This window comes from Ranitomeya imitator, chromosome 3 (assembly GCF_032444005.1).
Source record: "Ranitomeya imitator isolate aRanImi1 chromosome 3, aRanImi1.pri, whole genome shotgun sequence".
NCBI classification, from domain to species: Eukaryota; Metazoa; Chordata; class Amphibia; order Anura; family Dendrobatidae; genus Ranitomeya; species Ranitomeya imitator.
In genome coordinates this window covers 135,880,326-135,894,667 of record NC_091284.1, presented here as the reverse complement: position 1 = coordinate 135,894,667, position 14,342 = coordinate 135,880,326, and positions in this window count along the sequence as shown.

Sequence of the window (14,342 nt, the reverse complement as noted above, 5' to 3'; positions counted from 1 at the left end):
AAGCTTCATTAAGAAGAATGGATGGTTTTGACATTAAAATGGGCACTCTAGGTGTTTTCCTGGCCCCCACTCACTGCCGACTATGCTGCCCCATTGACTTGCATTGGGTTTCGTGTTTCGGTCGATCCCGACTTTACGTCATAATCGGCCGATTTCACTCGACCCGACTTTTGAGATAGTCGGGTTTCGCGAAACCCGGCTCGACTCTAAAAAGGTCAAGGTCGCTCAACTCTAATGCAGAGCAGCAGGCCACAGGAACGATCCAGGAGGAAACAGGTCCAATACTAGAACATTGACTGGAGGCCAGGATCAAAGCACTAGGTGGAGTTAAATAGAGCAGCACCTAACGACTTCACCACATCACCTGAGGAAGGAAACTCAGAAGCCGCAGTACCACTTTCCTCCACCAACGGAAGCTCACAGAGAGAATCAGCCGAAGTACCACTTGTGACCACAGGAGGGAGCTCTGCCACAGAATTCACAACAGTACCCCCCTTTGAGGAGGGGTCACCGAACCCTCACCAGAGCCCCCAGGATGACCAGGATGAGCCATATGAAAGGCACGAACAAGATCGGAGCATGGACATCAGAGGCAAAGACCCAAGAATTATCTTCCTGAGCATAACCCTTCCACTTAACCAGATACTGGAGTTTCCGTCTTGAAACACGAGAATCCAAAATCTTCTCCACAATATACTCCAACTCCCCCTCCACCAAAACCGGGGCAGGAGGATCAACAGATGGAACCATAGGTGCCACGTATCTCCGCAACAATGACCTATGGAATACGTTATGTATGGAAAAAGAATCTGGAAGGGTCAGACGAAAAGACACAGGATTAAGAACCTCAGAAATCCTATACGGACCAATGAAACGAGGTTTAAACTTAGGAGAGGAAACCTTCATAGGAATATGACGAGAAGATAACCAAACCAAATCCCCAACACGAAGTCGGGAACCCACACAGCGTCTGCGATTAGCGAAACGTTGAGCCTTCTCCTGGGACAAGGTCAAATTGTCCACTACATGAGTCCAAATCTGCTGCAACCTGTCCACCACAGTATCCACACCAGGACAGTCCGAAGACTCAACCTGCCCTGAAGAGAAACGAGGATGGAACCCAGAGTTGCAGAAAAACGGCGAAACCAAGGTAGCCGAGCTGGCCCGATTATTAAGGGCGAACTCAGCCAAAGGCAAAAAGGACACCCAGTCATCCTGATCAGCAGAAACAAAGCATCTCAGATATGTTTCCAAGGTCTGATTGGTTCGTTCGGTCTGGCCATTAGTCTGAGGATGGAAAGCCGAGGAAAAAGACAAGTCAATGCCCATCCTACCACAAAAGGCTCGCCAAAACCTCGAAACAAACTGGGAACCTCTGTCAGACACGATATTCTCTGGAATGCCATGTAAACGAACCACATGCTGGAAGAACAATGGCACCAAATCAGAGGAGGAAGGTAATTTAGACAAGGGTACCAAATGGACCATCTTAGAGAAGCGATTACAGACCACCCAAATGACTGACATCTTTTGAGAGACGGGAAGATCTGAAATAAAATCCATAGAGATATGTGTCCAAGGCCTCTTCGGGACCGGCAAGGGCAAAAGCAACCCACTGGCACGAGAACAGCAGGGCTTAGCCCGAGCACAAATCCCACAGGACTGCACAAAAGTACGCACATCCCGCGACAGAGATGGCCACCAAAAGGATCTAGCCACTAACTCTCTGGTACCAAAGATTCCAGGATGACCAGCCAACACCGAACAATGAACCTCAGAGAGAACTTTATTCGTCCACCTATCAGGGACAAACAGTTTCTCCGCTGGGCAACGATCAGGTTTATTAGCCTGAAACTTTTGCAGCACCCGCCGCAAATCAGGGGAGATGGCAGACACAATTACCCGCTCTTTGAGGATACCCGCCGGCTCAGATAAACCCGGAGAGTCGGGCACAAAACTCCTAGACAGAGCATCCACCTTCACATTTTTAGAGCCCGGAAGGTACGAAATCACAAAGTCAAAACGGGCAAAAAACAGCGACCAACGAGCCTGTCTAGGATTCCACCGCTTGGCAGACTCGAGATAAGTCAAGTTCTTATGATCAGTCAAGACCACCACGCGATGCTTAGCTCCTTCAAGCCAATGACGCCACTCCTCGAATGCCCACTCCATGGCCAGCAACTCTCGATTGCCCACATCATAATTTCGCTCAGCAGGCGAAAACTTCCTGGAAAAGAAGGCGCATGGTTTCATCACCGAGCAATCAGAACTTCTCTGCGACAAAACAGCCCCTGCTCCAATCTCAGAAGCATCAACCTCGACCTGGAACGGAAGCGAAACATCTGGTTGACACAACACAGGGGCAGAAGAAAAACGACGCTTCAACTCTTGAAAAGCTTCCACAGCAGCAGAAGACCAATTGACCACATCAGCACCCTTCTTGGTCAAATTGGTCAATGGTTTAGCAATACTAGAAAAATTGCAGATGAAGCGACGATAAAAATTAGCAAAGCCCAGGAACTTTTGCAGACTTTTCAGAGATGTCGGCTGAGTCCAATCATGGATGGCTTGGACCTCAACAGGGTCCATCTCGATAGTAGAAGGGGAAAAGATGAACCCCAAAAATGAAACCTTCTGAACACCAAAGAGACACTTTGATCCCTTCACAAACAAAGAATTAGCACGCAGGACCTGAAAAACCATTCTGACCTGCTTCACATGAGACTCCCAATCATCCGAGAAGATCAAAATGTCATCCAAGTACACAATCAGGAATTTATCCAGGTACTCTCGGAAGATGTCATGCATAAAGGACTGAAACACTGATGGAGCATTGGCAAGTCCGAATGGCATTACTAGGTACTCAAAATGGCCCTTGGGCATATTAAATGCAGTTTTCCATTCATCGCCTCGCTTAATACGCACAAGATTATATGCACCACGAAGATCTATCTTGGTGAACCAACTAGCCCCCTTAATCCGAGCAAACAAATCAGATAACAACGGCAAGGGGTACTGAAATTTAACCGTGATCTTATTTAGAAGGCGGTAATCTATACAAGGTCTCAGTGAACCATCCTTCTTGGCTACAAAAAAGAACCCTGCTCCTAATGGCGACGATGACGGGCGAATATGCCCCTTCTCCAAGGACTCCTTCACATAACTCCGCATAGCGGCGTGCTCAGGCACAGATAAATTAAACAGTCGACCTTTTGGGAATTTACTACCAGGAATCAAATCGATAGCACAATCACAATCCCTATGCGGAGGTAGGGTATCGGACTTGGGCTCATCAAATACATCCCGGTAATCAGACAAGAACTCTGGAACCTCAGAAGGGGTGGATGACGAAATAGTCAGAAATGGGACATCACCATGTACCCCTGACAACCCCAGCTGGACACAGACATGGATTTCCAATCTAATACTGGATTATGGACTTGTAGCCATGGCAACCCCAACACGACCACATCATGCAGATTATGCAACACCAGAAAGCGAATAACTTCCTGATGTGCAGGAGCCATGCACATGGTCAGCTGGGTCCAGTACTGAGGCTTATTCTTGGCCAAAGGCGTAGCATCAATTCCTCTCAATGGAATAGGACACTGTAAGGGCTCCAAGAAAAACCCACAACGCCTAGCATACTCCAAGTCCATCAAATTCAGGGCAGCGCCTGAATCCACAAATGCCATGACAGAATATGATGACAAAGAGCAGATCGAGGTAACGGACAGAAGAAATTTTGACTGTACCGTACCAATGGTGGCACCCCTAGCGAACCGCTTAGTGCGCTTAGGACAATCAGAGATAGCATGAGTGGAATCACCACAGTAGAAACACAGCCCATTCAGACGTCTGTGTTCTTGCCGTTCAACTCTGGTCAAAGTCCTATCGCACTGCATAGGCTCAGGTTTATGCTCAGGTAATACCGCCAAATGGTGCACAGATTTACGCTCACGCAAGCGTCGACCGATCTGAATGGCCAAAGACATAGACTCATTCAGACCAGCAGGCATAGGAAATCCCACCATGACATCCTTAAGGGCTTCAGAGAGACCTTTTCTGAAAATAGCTACAAGCGCACCTTCATTCCATTGAGTGAGTACGGACCACTTTCTAGATTTCTGACAATATACCTCTATCTCATCCTGACCCTGACACAGAGCCAGCAAATTTTTCTCTGCCTGATCCACTGAATTAGGTTCATCGTACAGCAATCCGAGCGCCAGGAAAAACGCATCGATATTACTTAATGCAGAATCTCCTGACGCAAGAGAAAATGCCCAGTCCTGAGGGTCGCCACGTAAAAAAGAAATAATGATCCTAACTTGTTGAACTGGGTCACCAGAGGAGCGAGGTTTCAAAGCCAGAAATAGTTTACAATTATTTTTGAAACTCAGAAATTTAGTTCTATCTCCAAAAAACAAATCAGGAATAGGAATTCTCGGTTCTAACATAGAATTCTGAACCACAAAGTCTTGAATATTTTGTACTCTTGCCGTGAGCTGATCCACACATGAAGACAGACCTTTAATGTCCATCGCTACACCTGTGTCCTGAGCCACCCAAATGTCTAGGGGAAAAAAAAAAAGGCAAAACACAGTGCAGAGAAAAAAAAATGGTCTCAGAACTTCTTTTTTCCCTCTATTGAGAATCATTAGTACTTTCGGCCTCCAGAACTGTTATGATAAGATAATTCAGTACCACAATGGACATAGAGGTCAGAGCACATACAGTGACCTGACAATAACCCAAAAACATAGAACGAGCTCTGAGACGTGGAAACTCTGCTGACCGCAATCCCTAATCCTCTCCAACCACACTAAAGGCAGCCGTGGATTGCGCCTAACGCTCCCTATGCAACTCGGCACAGCCTGAGAAACTAGCTAGCCTGAAGATAGAAAATAAGCCTACCTTGCCTCAGAGAAATACCCCAAAGGAAAAGGCAGCCCCCACATATAATGACTGTGAGTTAAGATGAAAAGACAAACGTAGAGATGAAATAGATTTAGCAAAGTGAGGCCCGACTTTCTGAACAGAGCGAGGATAGGAAAGGTAACTTTGCGGTCAACACAAAACCCTACAAAAACCACGCAAATGGGGCAAAAAAACCCTCTGTACCGAACTAACGGCACGGAGGTACACCCTCTGCGTCCCAGAGCTTCCAGCAAGCAGGAAAAAACAAATAGACAAGCTGGACAGAAAAAACAGCAAACAAAATAGCAAAGCAGAACTTAGCTATCCAGAGCAGCAGGCCACAGGAACGATCCAGGAGGAAACAGGTCCAATACTAGAACATTGACTGGAGGCCAGGATCAAAGCACTAGGTGGAGTTAAATAGAGCAGCACCTAACGACTTCACCACATCACCTGAGGAAGGAAACTCAGAAGCCGCAGTACCACTTTCCTCCACCAACGGAAGCTCACAGAGAGAATCAGCCGAAGTGCCACATAATTCACAACAGGATACCTCCAGATCACAGGTCCTTTGGCGTTCCCAGTGCCGCCATCTGCCTCATAGAAGGGAATCTTCCGCTGGCGGTTCTGTTTGAATCTTGTATTTCAGAGATCTACATGGAAACTCCAGTGTAAGTCCTCAGGGTAAAGCACAGGATAAATGTGAGCTGAGCCCTACTGCAATCTTTGGGAGGCAGAATGAACAAATCCACAGCAGGGGAAAAATTGTTTTTGTTTATTTTTCACACCATTCCTCGTGCGGTATAAGTGATTAGGTGACTATTTTCTGGCTCAGTATGATTACAGCAATACCAGATTTATATCCTTTTTTTTATGTTTGGCTGCTGTCACACACTAAAAGATGCTTTTTTTTTGCAAGGAGAAGATTTTGCAGCATCATATTTTGAAAGCTGTAATTTTTCCATATTTTGGCCCACAGAGTCATGTTAGGGCCTGTTTTTTGCAGCATAAATTTACTTTTTTATTGGTACCATTTTTGGGCCCATGACAATTTTTGATCGATTTCTATTCTGATTTTTGTGGAGGCAGAATGAACAAAAACCAGCAATTCAGGAATTTTTTATTTATTATTTTTCTCCGTTCTTCAGGTGGTAAGATTGATAAGGCCACATTATTCTTCAAGTCAGTACGATTACAGAGATGCCATATTTGTATAGTTTTTTTATGTTTTGGCGCTTTTGCACAATAAAAACTTTTATAGAAAAAAATAATTATTTTTGCATCGCTTTATTTTGAGAGCTATAACTTTTTTTATTTTTCCGCTGATGGAGCTGTATGGCAGCTTGTTTTTTGCACGACAAGATGGTATTTTCAGTGATACAATTTTTATTTACATTCATCTTTTTGATTGCGTTTTATTCCACTTTTTCCAAGCGGTATGATGGTAAAGCATTGCTTGCTACTTTTTTGTGTGCTTTTTTTTACATCATTCACTGAAGAGGTTCACTAGCATGACAATTTTATAGATCGGATTGCTCCGTACCCGGCAATACCAAACGTGTACTTTTCTGTTTATTTAATTTTCTTTAAATAGAAATGTGTATTTATTAGTGTTTTTTTTAATTATTATTATTCTATATTTTTTAAGCTTTTTTTTCTTTTAATTCCTATTTTTCCTTTTTTACCTGGTCCCTTTAAGGGAAATTCACTTTTTTACTTTGATTGCAGGTATAATGCATTGCAATGCACTAGCATTGCAGTGCATTATACCTATACTGAAGGCTTCTGACACCATGTTGTGAGCATGTCTTAGAAGCTTTCTGTAGCTTGGTGACCCAGGGATCGTCATGATGACTTCGGGTCACCATGGCAAAGATCATGCCCCTCGATGACGTCATGGGGACTCCGATCTGAAGGCATAGGGAGCTCCCGTCCATCTGCCTCACTCCTGAATGCTGCGATAGCACTCGATCGCAGCATTTAGGAGGTTAACAGCCAGGAGTGGCACTGACACTGCTCCTGGCTGTTAGTGCCGAAGCTCGGCCACTGGCAGAGCGGAGCTGCTGCACTGCGCTGCTGCGCTGATATTTCAGCTTCTCCTGCACGATCATGCTGTGATTGGTCAGACTGACTGATCACAGCGATCTGGGTGCGGGGACCAAAGACATGGGTCCCTGCACCTCTTCCTGTACCTCTCAGCTGTCACAGACAGCTGTCGGCACTGAACTGTCACTGCTTGCTTACACACTATGATAGTTTAAATGCATGATGGGCAACTGGTGCGGGAACTGACACCCTGCCATGATGGGCTATGTGTTGTGAATTCTGCTTTTGGGCTCCCTCCGGTGGTTGTAGGTGGTAATGCACCTGGACAGGTGTATCTGCTAATTGCAATTCTGACTGGGGTATTTAGGTTTGCAGGACTCATTAGTCCTTGCCAGTTGTCAATGTCTCTTGGGAAGTGTTGGATCCCTGTCTGGCTTCTCCTGCTTAGCTGCCAATTCAGCAAAGATAAGTGTCTGTTTCTTTTTCTATGGCACACAAGCTGTGTGCTTGTTTTTTGTTGGTATTCCTGCTCTGAGTATAGGAGTCTCTGGAGTTGCAGATATACGTTCCACGTCTTTAGTTAGATGGAGGAATTTTTTGTATAATCTGCTGTGGATATTTTTGGAAGGGTTTTAATACTGACCGCACAGGACTCTGTTCTATCCTTTCCTATTTTAGCTAGAGTGGCCTCATGTGCTAAATCCTGTTTTCTGCCTGTGTTTGTCTTTCCTCTCCTACTCACAGCCAATATTTTTGGGGGGCTGCCTATCCTTTGGGGTTCTGCTCTGAGGCAAGGTAGAATTCCTATTTCCATCTTTAGGGGTATTTAGTCCTCCGGCTGTGACGAGGTGTCTAGGGCTTGTTAGGTACACCCCACGGCTACTTCTAGTTGCGGTGTTAAGATCAGGATTTGCGGTCAGTATAGTTACCACCTACTCCAGTGAAAGTTTTCATGCTGCTCCAAGGTCACCGAATCATAACAGCTATGCTCGTCATTGGACATTAAGGGGTTAATTGGTTAACAATTTAACCCCTTCCCGACCCATGACGCCACGTAGGCGTCATGAAAGTCGGTGCCATTCCGACCCATGACGCCTATGCGGCGTCATGGAAAGATCGCGTCCCTGCAGATCGGGTGAAAGGGTTAACTCCCATTTCACCCGATCTGCAGGGACAGGGGGAGTGGTAGTTTAGCCCAGGGGGGGTGGCTTCACCCCCTCGTGGCTACGATCGCTCTGATTGGCTGTTGAAAGTGAAACTGCCAATCAGAGCGATTTGTAATATTTCACCCATTATAACGGGTGAAATATTACAATCCAGCCATGGTCGATGCTGAAATATCATCGGCCATGGCTGGAAATACTAGTGTGCCCCCACCCCACCCCTCCGATCGCCCCCCCACCCCCCCGATCTGGCCGGTACACTGCTCCGGCTCCCCTCCGTCCAGTGCTCCGCTCCCCCCCGTGCTCGTGCCCGCTCCCCCCGTGCTCCAATCACCCCCCCGTGCTCCAATCACCCCCCCTGCACTCCGATCCACCCCCCCGTGCTCCGTTCCACCCCCCCGTGCTCCGTTCCAGCCCCCCCGTGCTCCGTTCCACGCCCCCCGCGCTCCGTTCCACCCCTCCCGCGCTCCGATTCCCCCCCCCGTGCTCCGATCCCCCCCCCGTGGTCCCCCCCCACCCTATCATACTTACCGATCCAGCCGTGGTCCCGTTCTTCTTCTCCCGTGCGCCGCCATCTTCCAAAATGGCGGGCGCATGCGCAGTGCGCCCGCCGAATCTGCCGGCCGGCAGATTCGTTCCAAAGTGCATTTTGATCACTGAGATATAATCTCTCAGTGATCAAAATAAAAAAAATAATAAATGACCCCCCCCCCTTTGTCACCCCCATAGGTAGGGACAATAAAAAAATAAAGAAATTTTTTTTTTCCACTGTTAGAATAGGGTTAGGGTTAGGGGTAGGGTTAGGGTTAGGGGTAGGGTTAGGGTTAGGGGTAGGGTTAGGGTTAGGGGTAGGGTTAGGGGTAGGGGTAGGGTTAGGGGTAGGGCTAGGGGTAGGGTTAGGGGTAGGGTTAGGGGTAGGGCTAGGGTTAGGGTTAGGGTTAGGAATGTGCACACGTATTCTGGTCCTCTGCGGATTTTTCCGCTGCGGATTTGATAAATCCGCAGTGCTAAACCGCTGCGGATTTATGGCGGATTTACCGCGTTTTTTTCTGCGCATTTCACTGCGGTTTTACAATTGCGATTTTCTATTGGAGCAGTTGTAAAACCGCTGCGGAATCCGCACAAAGAAGTGACATGCTGCGGAATGTAAACCGCTGCGTTTCCGTGCAGTTTTTCCGCAGCATGTGTACAGCGATTTTTGTTTCCCATAGGTTTACATTGAACTGTACACTCATGGGAAACTGCTGCGGATCCGCAGCGTTTTCCGCAGCGTGTGCACATACCTTTAGAATTAGGCTATGTGCACACGGTGCGGATTTGGCTGCGGATTCGCAGCAGTGTTCCATCAGGTTTACAGTACCATGTAAACATATGAAAAACCAAATCCGCTGTGCCCATGGTGCGGAAAATACCGCGCGGGAACGCTGCGTTGTATTTTCCGCAGCATGTCAATTCTTTGTGCGGATTCCGCAGCGTTTTACACCTGTTCCTCAATAGGAATCCGCAGGTGAAATCCGCACAAAAAACACTGGAAATCCGCGGAAAATCCGCAGGTAAAACACAGTGCCTTTTACCCGCAGATTTTTCAAAAATGGTGCGGAAATATCTCACACGAATCCGCAACGTGGGCACATAGCCTTAGGGTTAGGGTTGGAATTAGGGTTGTGGTTAGGGTTAGGGGTGTGTTGGGGTTAGTGTTGTGGTTAGGGGTGTGTTGGGGTTAGGGTTGTGATTAGGATTATGGCTACAGTTGGGATTAGGGTTAGGGGTGTGTTGGGGTTAGTGTTGGAGGTAGAATTGAGGGGTTACCACTGTTTAGGCACATCAGGGGTCTCCAAACGCAACATGGCGCCACCATTGATTCCAGCCAATCTCGTATTCAAAAAGTCAAATGGTGCTCCCTCACTTCCGAGCCCTGACGTGTGCCCAAACAGTGGTTTACCCCCACATATGGGGTACCAGCATACTCAGGACAAACTGCGCAACAATTACTGGGGTCCAATTTCTCCTGTTACCCTTGTGAATCTAAAAAAATGCTTGCTAAAACATAATTTTTGAGGAAAGAAAAATGATTTTTTATTTTCACGGCTCTGCGCTGTAAACGTCTGTGAAGCACTTGGGGGTTCAAAGTGCTCACCACATATCTAGATAAGTTCCTTGGGGGGTCTAGTTTCTAAAATGGGGTCACTTGTGGGGGGTTTCTACTGTTTAGGCACACCAGGGGCTCTGCAAACGCAACGTGACACCCGCAGACCATTCCATCAAAGTCTGCATTTCAAAAGTCACTACTTCCCTTCTGAGCCCCGACGTGTGCCCAAACAGTGGTTTACCCCCACATATGGGGTATCAGCGTACTCAGGAGAAACTGGACAACAACTTTTGGGGTCCAATTTCTCCTGTAACCCTTGGGAAAATAAAAAATTCTGGGCTAAATAATTATTTTTGAGGAAAGAAAACGTATTTATTATTTTCACGGCTCTGCATTATAAACTTCTATGAAGCACTTGGGGGTTCAAAGTGCTCACCACACATCTAGATAAGTTCCTTTGGGGGTCTAGTTTCCAAAATGGGGTCACTTGTGGGGGGTTTCTACTGTTTAGGCACATCAGGGGCTCTGCAAACGCAACGTGACGCCCGCAGAGCATTCCATCAAAGTCTGCATTTCAAAACGTCACTACTTCAATTCCAAGCCCCGGCATGTGCCCAAACAGTAGTTTACCCCCACATATGGGGTATCACCGTACTCAGGAGAAACTGGACAACAAATATTGGGGTCAAATTTCTCCTGTTACCCTTGGGAAAATTAAAAAATTCTGGGCTAAATAATTATTTTTGAGGAAAGAAAACGTATTTATTATTTTCACGGCTCTGCATTATAAACTTCTATGAAGCACTTGGGGGTTCAAAGTGCTCACCACACATCTAGATAAGTTCCTTTGGGGGTCTAGTTTCCAAAATGGGGTCACTTGTGGGGGGTTTCTACTGTTAAGCCACATCAGGGGCTCTGCAAACGCAACGTGACGCCCACAGAGCATTCCATCAAAGTCTGCATTTCAAAACGTCACTACTTCACTTCCGAGCCCCGGCATGTGCCCAAACAGTGATTTACCCCCACATATGGGGTATCAGCGTACTCAGGAGAAACTGGACAACAACTTTTGTGGTCAAATTTCTCCTGTTACCCTTGGGAAAATAAAAAATTGCAGGCTAAAAGATCATTTTTGAGAAAATAATTTTTTTTTTTATTTTCATGGCTCTGCGTTATAAACTTCTGTGAAGCACTTGGGGGTTCAAAGTCCTCACCACACATCTAGATTAGTTCCTTTGGGGGTCTAGTTTCTAAAATGGTGTCATTTCTGGGGGATCTCCAATGTTTAGGCACACAGGGGCTCTCCAAACGTGACATGGTGTCCGCTAATGATTGGAGCTAATTTTCCATTTAAAAAGCCAAATGGCGTGCCATCCCTTCCGAGCCCTGCCGTGCGCCCAAACAGTGGTTTACCCCCACATATGGGGTATCAGCGTACTCAGGACAAACTGGACAACAATATTTGGGGTCCAATTTCTCCTATTATCCTTGGCAAAATAGGAAATTCCAGGCTAAAAAATCATTTTTGAGGAAAGAAAAATTATTTTTTATTTTCATGGCTCTGCGTTATAAACTTCTGTGAAGCACCTGGGGGTTTAAAGTGCTCAATATGCATCTAGATAAGTTCCTTGGGGGGTCTAGTTTCCAAAATGGGGTCACTTGTGGGGGAGCTCCAATGTTTAGGCACACAGGGGCTCTCCAAACGCGACATGGTGTCCGCTAACAATTGGAGCTAATTTTCCATTCAAAAAGTCAAATGGCACGCCTTCTCTTCCGAGCCCTGCCGAGTGCCCAAACAGTGGTTTACCCCCACATATGAGGTATCGGCGTACTCGGGAGAAATTGCCCAACAAATTTTATGATCCATTTTATCCTACTGCCCATGTGAAAATGAGAAAATTGAGGCGAAAAGAATTTTTTTGTGAAAAAAAATTACTTTTTCATTTTTACAGATCAATTTGTGAAGCACCTGAGGGTTTAAAGTGCTCACTAGGCATCTAAATTAGTTCCTTGGGGGGTCTAGTTTCCAAAATGGGGTCACTTGTGGGGGAGCGCCAATGTTTAGGCACACAGGAGCTATCCAAACGCGACATGGTGTCCGCTAACGATGGAAATAATTTTTCATTCAAAAAGTCAAATGGCGCTCCTTCCCTTCCGAGCCTTACCATGTGCCCAAACAGTGGTTTACCTCCACATGTGAGGTATTGGTGTACTCAGGAGAAATTGCCCAACACATTTTAGGATCCATTTTATCCTGTTGCCCATGTGAAAATGAAAAAATTGAGGCTAAAAGAATTTTTTTGTGAAAAAAAAGTACTTTTTCATTTTTACGGATCAATTTGTGAAGCACCTGGGGGTTCAAAGTGCTCACTATGCATCTAGATAAGTTCCTTGGGGCGTCTAGTTTCCAAAATGGGGTCACTTGTGGGGGAGCTCCAATTTTTAGGCACACGGGGGCTCTCCAAACGTGACATGGTGTCCGCTAAAGAGTGGAGCCAATTTTTGATTCAAAAAGTCAAATGGCGCTCCTTCCCTTCCAAGCCCTGCCGTGCGCCAAAACAGTGGTTTACCCCCACATATGAGGTATCAGCGTACTCAGGACAAATTGAACAACAACGTTCGTGGTTCAGTTTCTCCTTTTACCATTGGGAAAATAAAAAAATTGTTGCTAAAAGATAATTTTTGTGACTAAAAAGTTAAATGTTCATTTTTTCCTTCCATGTTGCTTCTGCTGCTGTGAAGCACCTGAAGGGTTAATAAACTTCTTGAATGTGGTTTTGAGTACCTTGAGGGGTGCAGTTTTTAGAATGGTGTCAGTTTTGGGTATTTTCAGCCATATAGACCCCTCAAACTGACTTCAAATGTGAGGTGGTCCCTAAAAAAAATGGTTTTGTAAATTTCGTTGTAAAAATGACAAATCGCTGGTCGAATTTTAACCCTTATAACTTCCTAACAAAAAAAAAATTTTGTTTCCAAAATTGTGCTGATGTAAAGTAAACATGTGGGAAATGTTATTTATTAACTATTTTGTGTCACATATCTCTCTGGTTTAACAGAATAAAAATTCAAAATGTGAAAATTGCGAAATTTTCAAAATTTTCGCCAAATTTCCGTGTTTATCACAAATAAATGCAGAATTTATTGACCTAAATTTACCACTAACATGAAGCCCAATATGTTACGAAAAAACAATCTCAGAACCGCTAGGATCCGTTGAAGCGTTCCTGAGTTATTACCTCATAAAGGGACACTGGTCAGAATTGCAAAAAACGGCAAGGTCTTTAAGGTCAAAATAGGCTGGGTCTTGAAGGGGTTAAATTAGATCTAGTACTTAGCACATATATCCATATAAATTTAGACCAGCATCTAGCGAAGGTACCTAGGCAGGGAGGCATTCTTGTAGAATTTAGCAAAGTGCCATAATTTGCAAATTACCACACAGTTAAACATGGCAGTTAGACTTGGCTGGAGACAGGTACGCAACTCAAGATAGTCAAACAAATCATGTACTGTTTACTCGAGCTGCGAAATGGTGTTTTATTTATTTATTTGCTTCATCTATGTTCTCTTTGCTGCTTTCCCTCAATTAATCCACCCTTCCACGCATACAGTGCACTATATCCACATCAGTTCATCGCTCCTCCCTTATACAGTAGAGCACGCAAGCTGTACTCACATGCTTAAAGAAAAAAGTCGTCCTCTTCCACCAGACAGCGCAGGACATGTTCTCAAAAATTACTAAACCGTCTGCTTACGCTCTTGATTCTCCTTATTTTAGTGGAAGTAGACAATCATTGCCCTCACTATACTAGTTATGTTAACTTCTATCCTGCTACACATAGAAACTTTGCTTATCTCATTAACATTTGTTGCATGTTTTCTTCTGTCTCTTTTAATTGTACAGCAGATAAAAATGCGCCTATATTCATAATTTTTTCCTTTATAATTGTCTTAACCTTCTGGCTCTCACAGAAACCTGGTTTCAGTAATCGGATACCACTTCCACAGATGATCTCTCATATGGTAGGCTATGTTTTTCTCATAGACCCAGAATGGAAAATAGACATGGTGGTGGTATTGTTCTGCTACTTTCATCATAATCTGTTTTTCAAGTGATCCCCCGA